Raw genomic sequence first — 12,680 nt, forward strand, 5'->3', positions numbered from 1 at the left:
TTTGAATTGTTAGGTTTTGTGCCGTGGTTTTGTTTATAAATTGTATATTTTGTAATTCGTATTAAATCTGTAGGGGTGAACAGCCATTTTCTTTTGATTGTTTTCTCTTGTTTTCACATTAGGGAGTTAGGGTTAGCGACTGTCTTTTGGTTTGTTTATTTCTATCAGGCTAGCTAGCACTTTCTGTGGGAAATGGCTTATTTTGTTTATTATGTTGGCCTTGGTTCGCCCTGAGTTGTAGTGTCATGTTTTGTTTGACACTTTCTTTCGTTTAAAATAAATATCATTCTGTTGGAACATCTCGATCCTGGATTTTGGTTTGGGGATCGGAGAGGGAACATGCTAATTTATCTTTGTATGTTGCACCCTGACCCCCTGGACAGGGGCGTAACAGACCAGTACAGTTATAGTACTTTGTACTTTGCCACATTTATCTTCGTCTTAGCAAGTTTCATGCATTCTGCTTCTCCAACGTTTTTAAGAGCTGTTGATGATGTCAAACGCAGCTTACGGCCACACCGCTCTCTAAGCGCCCGATCTCGGCCGATCTCGGCAGCCAAATAGAGCCGGGCCTGGTTAGTACTTGGTAGGAAGACCGCGTGGGAATACCAGGTGCTGTAAGCTTTTTTGCTTGGGTTTACGGGCAGCACAAGCTGGTGTTACTGCCTATTTATTCATAGAAATTGTTCTATATTTTCATCAAATTTTGTTCTTTCATTACTGTTTTGCTACTTTATTGGTTTGTCAACCATCGTGCTTCATTACTAGTAGACCATGTTACGGTCCTGGCCATATGTGTTGTTTTTGATATGTTGTTCTTATAGGTGCCCTGCCTGATTGGCCGGATTGAGGGGCAGTACAGGAAGCTGATTGGTCCATCCTACACTTCCTGGAGTTTTAAAAGTACGGTTCCCAACAGCTAGCGAGGCTCTTTCTGGCAGCAGCACCTGTTTGCTGTTCTTGGTTTCCAAACCTTATTTAGCATTTTTGAGTTGTTAGGTTTTGTGCCGTGGTTTTGTTTATAAATTGTATATTTTGTAAATAGTATTAAATCTGTAGGGGTGAACAGCCATTTTCTTTGGACTGTTTTCACATTAGGGAGTTAGGGTTAGCGACTGTCTTTTGGTTTGTTTATTTCTATCAGGCTAGCTAGCACTTTCTGTGGGAAATGGCTTATTTTGTTTATTATGTTGGCCTTGGTTCGCCCTGAGTTGTAGTGTCATGTTTTGTTTGACACTTTCTTTCGTTTAAAATAAATATCATTCTGTTGGAACATCTCGATCCTGGATTTTGGTTTGGGGATCGGAGAGGGAACATGCTAATTTATCTTTGTATGTTGCACCCTGACCCCCTGGACAGGGGCGTAACAGACCAGTACAGTTATAGTACTTTGTACTTTGCCACATTTGTCTTCTTCTTAGCAAGTGTCATGCATTCTGCTTCTCCAGTGTTTTTAAGAGCTGTTGATGATGTCAAATGCAGCTTACGGCCACACCGCTCTCTAAGCGCCCGATCTCGTCCGATCTCGGCAGCCAAATAGAGCCGGGCCTGGTTAGTACTTGGTAGGAAGACCACCTGGGAATACCAGGTGCTGTAAGCTTTTTTGCTTGGGTTTACGGGCAGCACAAGCTGGTGTTACTGCCTATTTATTCATAGAAATTGTTCTATATTTTCATCAAATTTTGTTCTTTCATTGCTGTTTTGCTACTTTATTGGTTTTTCAACCATCGTGCTACATTACTAGTAGACCATGTTACGGTCCTGGCCATATGTGTTGTTTTTATTTTCTCGTTCTTATAGGTGCCCTGCCTGATTGGCCGGATTGAGGGGCAGTACAGGAAGCTGATTGGTCCATCCTACACTTCCTGGAGTTTTAAAAGTACGGTTCCCAACAGCTAGCGAGGCTCTTTCTGGCAGTAACACCTGTTTGCTGTTCTTGGTTTCCAAACCTTATTTAGCATTTTTGAATTGTTAGGTTTTGTGCCGTGGTTTTGTTTATAAATTGTATATTTTGTAATTCGTATTAAATCTGTAGGGGTGAACAGCCATTTTCTTTTGATTGTTTTCTCTTGTTTTCACATTAGGGAGTTAGGGTTAGCGACTGTCTTTTGGTTTGTTTATTTCTATCAGGCTAGCTAGCACTTTCTGTGGGAAATGGCTTATTTTGTTTATTATGTTGGCCTTGGTTCGCCCTGAGTTGTAGTGTCATGTTTTGTTTGACACTTTCTTTCGTTTAAAATAAATATCATTCTGTTGGAACATCTCGATCCTGGATTTTGGTTTGGGGATCGGAGAGGGAACATGCTAATTTATCTTTGTATGTTGCACCCTGACCCCCTGGACAGGGGCGTAACAGACCAGTACAGTTATAGTACTTTGTACTTTGCCACATTTATCTTCGTCTTAGCAAGTTTCATGCATTCTGCTTCTCCAACGTTTTTAAGAGCTGTTGATGATGTCAAACGCAGCTTACGGCCACACCGCTCTCTAAGCGCCCGATCTCGGCCGATCTCGGCAGCCAAATAGAGCCGGGCCTGGTTAGTACTTGGTAGGAAGACCGCGTGGGAATACCAGGTGCTGTAAGCTTTTTTGCTTGGGTTTACGGGCAGCACAAGCTGGTGTTACTGCCTATTTATTCATAGAAATTGTTCTATATTTTCATCAAATTTTGTTCTTTCATTACTGTTTTGCTACTTTATTGGTTTGTCAACCATCGTGCTTCATTACTAGTAGACCATGTTACGGTCCTGGCCATATGTGTTGTTTTTGATATGTTGTTCTTATAGGTGCCCTGCCTGATTGGCCGGATTGAGGGGCAGTACAGGAAGCTGATTGGTCCATCCTACACTTCCTGGAGTTTTAAAAGTACGGTTCCCAACAGCTAGCGAGGCTCTTTCTGGCAGCAGCACCTGTTTGCTGTTCTTGGTTTTCAAACCTTATTTAGCATTTTTGAATTGTTAGGTTTTGTGCCGTGGTTTTGTTTATAAATTGTATATTTTGTAAATAGTATTAAATCTGTAGGGGTGAACAGCCATTTTCTTTGGACTGTTTTCACATTAGGGAGTTAGGGTTAGCGACTGTCTTTTGGTTTGTTTATTTCTATCAGGCTAGCTAGCACTTTCTGTGGGAAATGGCTTATTTTGTTTATTATGTTGGCCTTGGTTCGCCCTGAGTTGTAGTGTCATGTTTTGTTTGACACTTTCTTTCGTTTAAAATAAATATCATTCTGTTGGAACATCTCGATCCTGGATTTTGGTTTGGGGATCGGAGAGGGAACATGCTAATTTATCTTTGTATGTTGCACCCTGACCCCCTGGACAGGGGCGTAACAGACCAGTACAGTTATAGTACTTTGTACTTTGCCACATTTATCTTCTTCTTAGCAAGTGTCATGCATTCTGCTTCTCCAGCGTTTTTAAGAGCTGTTGATGATGTCAAATGCAGCTTACGGCCACACCGCTCTCTAAGCGCCCGATCTCGTCCGATCTCGGCAGCCAAATAGAGCCGGGCCTGGTTAGTACTTGGTAGGAAGACCACCTGGGAATACCAGGTGCTGTAAGCTTTTTTGCTTGGGTTTACGGGCAGCACAAGCTGGTGTTACTGCCTATTTATTCATAGAAATTGTTCTATATTTTCATCAAATTTTGTTCTTTCATTGCTGTTTTGCTACTTTATTGGTTTTTCAACCATCGTGCTTCATTACTAGTAGACCATGTTACGGTCGTGGCCATATGTGTTGTTTTTATTTTCTCGTTCTTATAGGTGCCCTGCCTGATTGGCCGGATTGAGGGGCAGTACAGGAAGCTGATTGGTCCATCCTACACTTCCTGGAGTTTTAAAAGTACGGTTCCCAACAGCTAGCGAGGCTCTTTCTGGCAGCAGCACCTGTTTGGTGTTCTTGGTTTCCAAACTTTATTTAGCATTTTTGAATTGTTAGGTTTTATGCCGTGGTTTTGTTTATAAATTGTATATTTTGTAAATAGTATTAAATCTGTAGGGTTGAACTGCCATTTTCTTTGGATTGTTTTCACATTTGGGAGTTAGGGTTAGCGACTGTCTTTTGGTTTGTTTATTTCTATCAGGCTAGCTAGCACTTTCTGTGGGAAATGGCTTATTTTGTTTATTATGTTGGCCTTGGTTCGCCCTGAGTTGTAGTGTCATGTTTTGTTTGACACTTTCTTTCGTTTAAAATAAATATCATTCTGTTGGAACATCTCGATCCTGGATTTTGGTTTGGGGATCGGAGAGGGAACATGCTAATTTATCTTTGTATGTTGCACCCTGACCCCCTGGACAGGGGCGTAACAGACCAGTACAGTTATAGTACTTTGTACTTTGCCACATTTATCTTCTTCTTAGCAAGTGTCATGCATTCTGCTTCTCCAGCGTTTTTAAGAGCTGTTGATGATGTCAAATGCAGCTTACGGCCACACCGCTCTCTAAGCGCCCGATCTCGTCCGATCTCGGCAGCCAAATAGAGCCGGGCCTGGTTAGTACTTGGTAGGAAGACCGCCTGGGAATACCAGGTGCTGTAAGCTTTTTTGCTTGGGTTTACGGGCAGCACAAGCTGGTGTTACTGCCAATTTATTCATAGAAATTGTTCTATAGTTTCATCAAATTTTGTTCTTTCATTGCTGTTTTGCTACTTTATTGGTTTTTAAAACCATCGTGCTTCATTACTAGTAGACCATGTTACGGTCCTGGCCATATGTGTTGTTTTTATTTTGTTGTTCTTATAGGTGCCCTGCCTGATTGGCCGGATTGGGGGGCAGTACAGGAAGCTGATTGGTCCATCCTACACTTCCTGGAGTTTTAAAAGTACGGTTCCCAACAGCTAGCGAGGCTCTTTCTGGCAGCAGCACCTGTTTGCTGTTCTTGGTTTCCAAACTTTATTTAGCATTTTTGAATTGTTAGGTTTTATGCCGTGGTTTTGTTTATAAATTGTATATTTTGTAAATAGTATTAAATCTGTAGGGGTGAACAGCCATTTTCTTTGGACTGTTTTCACATTAGGGAGTTAGGGTTAGCGACTGTGTTTTGGTTTGTTTATTTCTATCAGGCTAGCTAGCACTTTCTGTGGGAAATGGCTTATTTTGTTTATTATGTTGGCCTTGGTTCGCCCTGAGTTGTAGTGTCATGTTTTGTTTGACACTTTCTTTCGTTTAAAATAAATATCATTCTGTTGGAACATCTCGATCCTGGATTTTGGTTTGGGGATCGGAGAGGGAACATGCTAATTTATCTTTGTATGTTGCACCCTGACCCCCTGGACAGGGGCGTAACAGACCAGTACAGTTATAGTACTTTGTACTTTGCCACATTTATCTTCGTCTTAGCAAGTTTCATGCATTCTGCTTCTCCAACGTTTTTAAGAGCTGTTGATGATGTCAAATGCAGCTTACGGCCACACCGCTCTCTAAGCGCCCGATCTCGTCCGATCTCGGCAGCCAAATAGAGCCGGGCCTGGTTAGTACTTGGTAGGAAGACCGCGTGGGAATACCAGGTGCTGTAAGCTTTTTTGCTTGGGTTTACGGGCAGCACAAGCTGGTGTTACTGCCTATTTATTCATAGAAATTGTTCTATATTTTCATCAAATTTTGTTCTTTCATTACTGTTTTGCTACTTTATTGGTTTGTCAACCATCGTGCTTCATTACTAGTAGACCATGTTACGGTCCTGGCCATATGTGTTGTTTTTGATATGTTGTTCTTATAGGTGCCCTGCCTTATTGGCCGGATTGAGGGGCAGTACAGGAAGCTGATTGGTCCATCCTACACTTCCTGGAGTTTTAAAAGTACGGTTCCCAACAGCTAGCGAGGCTCTTTCTGGCAGCAGCACCTGTTTGCTGTTCTTGGTTTCCAAACCTTATTTAGCATTTTTGAATTGTTAGGTTTTGTGCCGTGGTTTTGTTTATAAATTGTATATTTTGTAAATAGTATTAAATCTGTAGGGGTGAACAGCCATTTTCTTTGGACTGTTTTCACATTAGGGAGTTAGGGTTAGCGACTGTCTTTTGGTTTGTTTATTTCTATCAGGCTAGCTAGCACTTTCTGTGGGAAATGGCTTATTTTGTTTATTATGTTGGCCTTGGTTCGCCCTGAGTTGTAGTGTCATGTTTTGTTTGACACTTTCTTTCGTTTAAAATAAATATCATTCTGTTGGAACATCTCGATCCTGGATTTTGGTTTGGGGATCGGAGAGGGAACATGCTAATTTATCTTTGTATGTTGCACCCTGACCCCCTGGACAGGGGCGTAACAGACCAGTACAGTTATAGTACTTTGTACTTTGCCACATTTGTCTTCTTCTTAGCAAGTGTCATGCATTCTGCTTCTCCAGTGTTTTTAAGAGCTGTTGATGATGTCAAATGCAGCTTACGGCCACACCGCTCTCTAAGCGCCCGATCTCGTCCGATCTCGGCAGCCAAATAGAGCCGGGCCTGGTTAGTACTTGGTAGGAAGACCACCTGGGAATACCAGGTGCTGTAAGCTTTTTTGCTTGGGTTTACGGGCAGCACAAGCTGGTGTTACTGCCTATTTATTCATAGAAATTGTTCTATATTTTCATCAAATTTTGTTCTTTCATTGCTGTTTTGCTACTTTATTGGTTTTTCAACCATCGTGCTACATTACTAGTAGACCATGTTACGGTCCTGGCCATATGTGTTGTTTTTATTTTCTCGTTCTTATAGGTGCCCTGCCTGATTGGCCGGATTGAGGGGCAGTACAGGAAGCTGATTGGTCCATCCTACACTTCCTGGAGTTTTAAAAGTACGGTTCCCAACAGCTAGCGAGGCTCTTTCTGGCAGTAACACCTGTTTGCTGTTCTTGGTTTCCAAACCTTATTTAGCATTTTTGAATTGTTAGGTTTTGTGCCGTGGTTTTGTTTATAAATTGTATATTTTGTAATTCGTATTAAATCTGTAGGGGTGAACAGCCATTTTCTTTTGATTGTTTTCTCTTGTTTTCACATTAGGGAGTTAGGGTTAGCGACTGTCTTTTGGTTTGTTTATTTCTATCAGGCTAGCTAGCACTTTCTGTGGGAAATGGCTTATTTTGTTTATTATGTTGGCCTTGGTTCGCCCTGAGTTGTAGTGTCATGTTTTGTTTGACACTTTCTTTCGTTTAAAATAAATATCATTCTGTTGGAACATCTCGGTCCTGGATTTTGGTTTGGGGATCGGAGAGGGAACATGCTAATTTATCTTTGTATGTTGCACCCTGACCCCCTGGACAGGGGCGTAACAGACCAGTACAGTTATAGTACTTTGTACTTTGCCACATTTATCTTCGTCTTAGCAAGTGTCATGCATTCTGCTTCTCCAGCGTTTTTAAGAGCTGTTGATGATGTCAAATGCAGCTTACGGCCACACCGCTCTCTAAGCGCCCGATCTCGTCCGATCTCGGCAGCCAAATAGAGCCGGGCCTGGTTAGTACTTGGTAGGAAGACCGCGTGGGAATACCAGGTGCTGTAAGCTTTTTTGCTTGGGTTTACGGGCAGCACAAGCTGGTGTTACTGCCTATTTATTCATAGAAATTGTTCTATATTTTCATCAAATTTTGTTCTTTCATTACTGTTTTGCTACTTTATTGGTTTGTCAACCATCGTGCTTCATTACTAGTAGACCATGTTACGGTCCTGGCCATATGTGTTGTTTTTGATATGTTGTTCTTATAGGTGCCCTGCCTGATTGGCCGGATTGAGGGGCAGTACAGGAAGCTGATTGGTCCATCCTACACTTCCTGGAGTTTTAAAAGTACGGTTCCCAACAGCTAGCGAGGCTCTTTCTGGAGGCAGCACCTGTTTGCTGTTCTTGGTTTCCAAACCTTATTTAGCATTTTTGAATTGTTAGGTTTTGTGCCGTGGTTTTGTTTATAAATTGTATATTTTGTAAATAGTATTAAATCTGTAGGGGTGAACAGCCATTTTCTTTGGACTGTTTTCACATTAGGGAGTTAGGGTTAGCGACTGTCTTTTGGTTTGTTTATTTCTATCAGGCTAGCTAGCACTTTCTGTGGGAAATGGCTTATTTTGTTTATTATGTTGGCCTTGGTTCGCCCTGAGTTGTAGTGTCATGTTTTGTTTGACACTTTCTTTCGTTTAAAATAAATATCATTCTGTTGGAACATCTCGATCCTGGATTTTGGTTTGGGGATCGGAGAGGGAACATGCTAATTTATCTTTGTATGTTGCACCCTGACCCCCTGGACAGGGGCGTAACAGACCAGTACAGTTATAGTACTTTGTACTTTGCCACATTTATCTTCTTCTTAGCAAGTGTCATGCATTCTGCTTCTCCAGCGTTTTTAAGAGCTGTTGATGATGTCAAATGCAGCTTACGGCCACACCGCTCTCTAAGCGCCCGATCTCGTCCGATCTCGGCAGCCAAATAGAGCCGGGCCTGGTTAGTACTTGGTAGGAAGACCACCTGGGAATACCAGGTGCTGTAAGCTTTTTTGCTTGGGTTTACGGGCAGCACAAGCTGGTGTTACTGCCTATTTATTCATAGAAATTGTTCTATATTTTCATCAAATTTTGTTCTTTCATTGCTGTTTTGCTACTTTATTGGTTTGTCAACCATCGTGCTTCATTACTAGTAGACCATGTTACGGTCCTGGCCATATGTGTTGTTTTTATTTTGTTGTTCTTATAGGTGCCCTGCCTGATTGGCCGGATTGGGGGGCAGTACAGGAAGCTGATTGGTCCATCCTACACTTCCTGGAGTTTTAAAAGTACGGTTCCCAACAGCTAGCGAGGCTCTTTCTGGCAGCAGCACCTGTTTGCTGTTCTTGGTTTCCAAACTTTATTTAGCATTTTTGAATTGTTAGGTTTTATGCCGTGGTTTTGTTTATAAATTGTATATTTTGTAAATAGTATTAAATCTGTAGGGGTGAACTGCCATTTTCTTTGGATTGTTTTCACATTTGGGAGTTAGGGTTAGCGACTGTCTTTTGGTTTGTTTATTTCTATCAGGCTAGCTAGCACTTTCTGTGGGAAATGGCTTATTTTGTTTATTATGTTGGCCTTGGTTCGCCCTGAGTTGTAGTGTCATGTTTTGTTTGACACTTTCTTTCGTTTAAAATAAATATCATTCTGTTGGAACATCTCGATCCTGGATTTTGGTTTGGGGATCGGAGAGGGAACATGCTAATTTATCTTTGTATGTTGCACCCTGACCCCCTGGACAGGGGCGTAACAGACCAGTACAGTTATAGTACTCTGTACTTTGCCACATTTATCTTCTTCTTAGCAAGTGTCATGCATTCTGCTTCTCCAGCGTTTTTAAGAGCTGTTGATGATGTCAAATGCAGCTTACGGCCACACCGCTCTCTAAGCGCCCGATCTCGTCCGATCTCGGCAGCCAAATAGAGCCGGGCCTGGTTAGTACTTGGTAGGAAGACCGCCTGGGAATACCAGGTGCTGTAAGCTTTTTTGCTTGGGTTTACGGGCAGCACAAGCTGGTGTTACTGCCTATTTATTCATAGAAATTGTTCTATATTTTCATCAAATTTTGTTCTTTCATTGCTGTTTTGCTACTTTATTGGTTTTTCAACCATCGTGCTTCATTACTAGTAGACCATGTTACGGTCCTGGCCATATGTGTTGTTTTTGATTTGTTGTTCTTATAGGTGCCCTGCCTGATTGGCCGGATTGGGGGGCAGTACAGGAAGCTGATTGGTCCATCCTACACTTCCTGGAGTTTTAAAAGTACGGTTCCCAACAGCTAGCGAGGCTCTTTCTGGCAGCAGCACCTGTTTGCTGTTCTTGGTTTCCAAACCTTATTTAGCATTTTTGAATTGTTAGGTTTTGTGCCGTGGTTTTGTTTATAAATTGTATATTTTGTAATTCGTATTAAATCTGTAGGGGTGAACAGCCATTTTCTTTTGATTGTTTTCTCTTGTTTTCACATTAGGGAGTTAGGGTTAGCGACTGTCTTTTGGATTGTTTATTTCTATCAGGCTAGCTAGCACTTTCTGTGGGAAATGGCTTATTTTGTTTATTATGTTGGCCTTGGTTTGCCCTGAGTTGTAGTGTCATGTTTTGTTTGACACTTTCTTTCGTTTAAAATAAATATTATTCTGTTGGAACATCTCGATACTGGAGTTTGGTTTGGGGATCGGAGAGGGAACATGCTAATTTATCTTTGTATGTTGCACCCTGACCCCCTGGACAGGGGCGTAACAGACCAGTACAGTTATAGTACTTTGTACTTTGCCACATTTATCTTCTTCTTAGCAAGTGTCATGCATTCTGCTTCTCCAGCGTTTTTAAGAGCTGTTGATGATGTCAAATGCAGCTTACGGCCACACCGCTCTCTAAGCGCCCGATCTCGTCCGATCTCGGCAGCCAAATAGAGCCGGGCCTGGTTAGTACTTGGTAGGAAGACCGCCTGGGAATACCAGGTGCTGTAAGCTTTTTTGCTTGGGTTTACGGGCAGCACAAGCTGGTGTTACTGCCTATTTATTCATAGAAATTGTTCTATATTTTCATCAAATTTTGTTCTTTCATTGCTGTTTTGCTACTTTATTGGTTTTTCAACCATCGTGCTTCATTACTAGTAGACCATGTTACGGTCCTGGCCATATGTGTTGTTTTTATTTTCTCGTTCTTATAGGTGCCCTGCCTGATTGGCCGGATTGAGGGGCAGTACAGGAAGCTGATTGGTCCATCCTACACTTCCTGGAGTTTTAAAAGTACGGTTCCCAACAGCTAGCGAGGCTCTTTCTGGCAGCAGCACCTGTTTGCTGTTCTTGGTTTCCAAACCTTATTTAGCATTTTTGAATTGTTAGGTTTTGTGCCGTGGTTTTGTTTATAAATTGTATATTTTGTAATTCGTATTAAATCTGTAGGGGTGAACAGCCATTTTCTTTTGATTGTTTTCTCTTGTTTTCACATTAGGGAGTTAGGGTTAGCGACTGTCTTTTGGTTTGTTTATTTCTATCAGGCTAGCTAGCACTTTCTGTGGGAAATGGCTTATTTTGTTTATTATGTTGGCCTTGGTTCGCCCTGAGTTGTAGTGTCATGTTTTGTTTGACACTTTCTTTCGTTTAAAATAAATATCATTCTGTTGGAACATCTCGATCCTGGATTTTGGTTTGGGGATCGGAGAGGGAACATGCTAATTTATCTTTGTATGTTGCACCCTGACCCCCTGGACAGGGGCGTAACAGACCAGTACAGTTATAGTACTTTGTACTTTGCCACATTTATCTTCTTCTTAGCAAGTGTCATGCATTCTGCTTCTCCAGCGTTTTTAAGAGCTGTTGATGATGTCAAATGCAGCTTACGGCCACACCGCTCTCTAAGCGCCCGATCTCGTCCGATCTCGGCAGCCAAATAGAGCCGGGCCTGGTTAGTACTTGGTAGGAAGACCGCCTGGGAATACCAGGTGCTGTAAGCTTTTTTGCTTGGGTTTACGGGCAGCACAAGCTGGTGTTACTGCCTATTTATTCATAGAAATTGTTCTTTATTTTCATCAAATTTTGTTCTTTCATTGCTGTTTTGCTACTTTATTGGTTTTTCAACCATCGTGCTTCATTACTAGTAGACCATGTTACGGTCCTGGCCATATGTGTTGTTTTTATTTTGTTGTTCTTATAGGTGCCCTGCCTGATTGGCCGGATTGGGGGGCAGTACAGGAAGCTGATTGGTCCATCCTACACTTCCTGGAGTTTTAAAAGTACGGTTCCCAACAGCTAGCGAGGCTCTTTCTGGCAGCAGCACCTGTTTGCTGTTCTTGGTTTCCAAACTTTATTTAGCATTTTTGAATTGTTAGGTTTTATGCCGTGGTTTTGTTTATAAATTGTATATTTTGTAATTCGTATTAAATCTGTAGGGGTGAACAGCCATTTTCTTTTGATTGTTTTCTCTTGTTTTCACATTAGGGAGTTAGGGTTAGCGACTGTCTTTTGGTTTGTTTATTTCTATCAGGCTAGCTAGCACTTTCTGTGGGAAATGGCTTATTTTGTTTATTATGTTGGCCTTGGTTCGCCCTGAGTTGTAGTGTCATGTTTTGTTTGACACTTTCTTTCGTTTAAAATAAATATCATTCTGTTGGAACATCTCGGTCCTGGATTTTGGTTTGGGGATCGGAGAGGGAACATGCTAATTTATCTTTGTATGTTGCACCCTGACCCCCTGGACAGGGGCGTAACAGACCAGTACAGTTATAGTACTTTGTACTTTGCCACATTTATCTTCTTCTTAGCAAGTGTCATGCATTCTGCTTCTCCAGCGTTTTTAAGAGCTGTTGATGATGTCAAATGCAGCTTACGGCCACACCGCTCTCTAAGCGCCCGATCTCGGCAGCCAAATAGAGCCGGGCCTGGTTAGTACTTGGTAGGAAGACCGCCTGGGAATACCAGGTGCTGTAAGCTTTTTTGCTTGGGTTTACGGGCAGCACAAGCTGGTGTTACTGCCTATTTATTCATAGAAATTGTTCTATATTTTCATCAAATTTTGTTTTTTCATTGCTGTTTTGCTACTTTATTGGTTTGCCAACCATCGTGCTTCATTACTAGTAGACCATGTTACGGTCCTGGCCATATGTGTTGTTTTTATTTTCTTGTTCTTATAGGTGCCCTGCCTGATTGGCCGGATTTGGGGGAAGTACAGGAAGCTGATTGGTCCATCCTACACTTCCTGGAGTTTTAAAAGTACGGTTCCCAACAGCTAGCGAG

The 12,680-nt window shown here is 41.9% G+C and overlaps 13 pseudogenes; all 13 read left to right on the forward strand.

Moving 5' to 3' along the window:
* The first annotated feature begins 505 nt into the window (after positions 1 to 505).
* LOC137112526 (5S ribosomal RNA) lies at positions 506 to 624 on the forward strand (annotated as a pseudogene).
* Positions 625 to 1,481: 857 nt separating this feature from the next.
* On the forward strand, positions 1,482 to 1,600 carry LOC137112935 (5S ribosomal RNA; annotated as a pseudogene).
* Positions 1,601 to 2,467: 867 nt separating this feature from the next.
* On the forward strand, positions 2,468 to 2,586 carry LOC137112527 (5S ribosomal RNA; annotated as a pseudogene).
* An 857-nt stretch (positions 2,587 to 3,443) lies between these two features.
* LOC137113048 (5S ribosomal RNA) lies at positions 3,444 to 3,562 on the forward strand (annotated as a pseudogene).
* Positions 3,563 to 4,419: 857 nt separating this feature from the next.
* On the forward strand, positions 4,420 to 4,538 carry LOC137112678 (5S ribosomal RNA; annotated as a pseudogene).
* An 858-nt stretch (positions 4,539 to 5,396) lies between these two features.
* Positions 5,397 to 5,515, forward strand: LOC137113032 (5S ribosomal RNA; annotated as a pseudogene).
* An 857-nt stretch (positions 5,516 to 6,372) lies between these two features.
* LOC137113159 (5S ribosomal RNA) lies at positions 6,373 to 6,491 on the forward strand (annotated as a pseudogene).
* An 867-nt stretch (positions 6,492 to 7,358) lies between these two features.
* On the forward strand, positions 7,359 to 7,477 carry LOC137113033 (5S ribosomal RNA; annotated as a pseudogene).
* Positions 7,478 to 8,334: 857 nt separating this feature from the next.
* Positions 8,335 to 8,453, forward strand: LOC137112478 (5S ribosomal RNA; annotated as a pseudogene).
* An 857-nt stretch (positions 8,454 to 9,310) lies between these two features.
* Positions 9,311 to 9,429, forward strand: LOC137112689 (5S ribosomal RNA; annotated as a pseudogene).
* Positions 9,430 to 10,296: 867 nt separating this feature from the next.
* LOC137112701 (5S ribosomal RNA) lies at positions 10,297 to 10,415 on the forward strand (annotated as a pseudogene).
* Positions 10,416 to 11,282: 867 nt separating this feature from the next.
* LOC137112714 (5S ribosomal RNA) lies at positions 11,283 to 11,401 on the forward strand (annotated as a pseudogene).
* An 867-nt stretch (positions 11,402 to 12,268) lies between these two features.
* Positions 12,269 to 12,377, forward strand: LOC137112694 (5S ribosomal RNA; annotated as a pseudogene).
* The last annotated feature ends 303 nt before the right edge of the window (positions 12,378 to 12,680 follow it).

Source organism: Channa argus, unplaced genomic scaffold, assembly GCF_033026475.1.
Source record: "Channa argus isolate prfri unplaced genomic scaffold, Channa argus male v1.0 Contig014, whole genome shotgun sequence".
Lineage (NCBI taxonomy): Eukaryota > Metazoa > Chordata > Actinopteri > Anabantiformes > Channidae > Channa > Channa argus.